We start from the raw sequence: 557 nt of genomic DNA on the forward strand, positions 1-557 counted from the left end.
AGAGAGAGAGAGAGAGAGAGAGAGAGAGAGAGAGAGAGAGAGACGTACAGACAGGCAGACAGACAGACAGACAGACAGACAGACAGACAGACAGATAGACAGACAGATAAGATAGACACAAAAATGTCGAACAATCTTCAATCTTCCATATTTTTGCTCTCCTATTCCCGGACGTTTTTTCTTTCATTTTGTTCCGCCACATTTGTCAATTCGCCAATAACAACATCAACAACAACAACAACACAACATGGATATAGTAACGCAATATATGTGTGTGTATGTGTGTGGTTTGTGTGCGTGTGTGTGTCTATATACCTCTATTTCCATGTTCTCATTCTGATAATATTAAATGACAATGTTAGTATGTCAATGTAGTTTGCTATAAAACACGCCCATCTTTCTCCAAGTCTCCAAGGGCAGCCGCAGTATTGTTGTTTCCTACACTCAGCTCCAACTGACGCCATCATCATAATTCCCTCATCTATCCAGTGTGCAGTGTCTGTTAGGCTAAATATTTTATAGTTCAGAGGTGGAAGCGGAGGGACGGCGGGGGGGGG

General features: G+C 42.4%; 1 protein-coding gene across 6 annotated transcripts in view; it reads left to right on the forward strand.

The window, feature by feature from the left end:
• The window catches only part of LOC106878307 (ankyrin repeat and death domain-containing protein 1A), a 156,757-nt gene that overhangs the window by 115,460 nt on the left and 40,740 nt on the right, over nucleotides 1-557 (forward strand). The window lies entirely within an intron of this gene.

Source organism: Octopus bimaculoides, chromosome 23, assembly GCF_001194135.2.
Source record: "Octopus bimaculoides isolate UCB-OBI-ISO-001 chromosome 23, ASM119413v2, whole genome shotgun sequence".
Classification (NCBI taxonomy): Eukaryota; Metazoa; Mollusca; class Cephalopoda; order Octopoda; family Octopodidae; genus Octopus; species Octopus bimaculoides.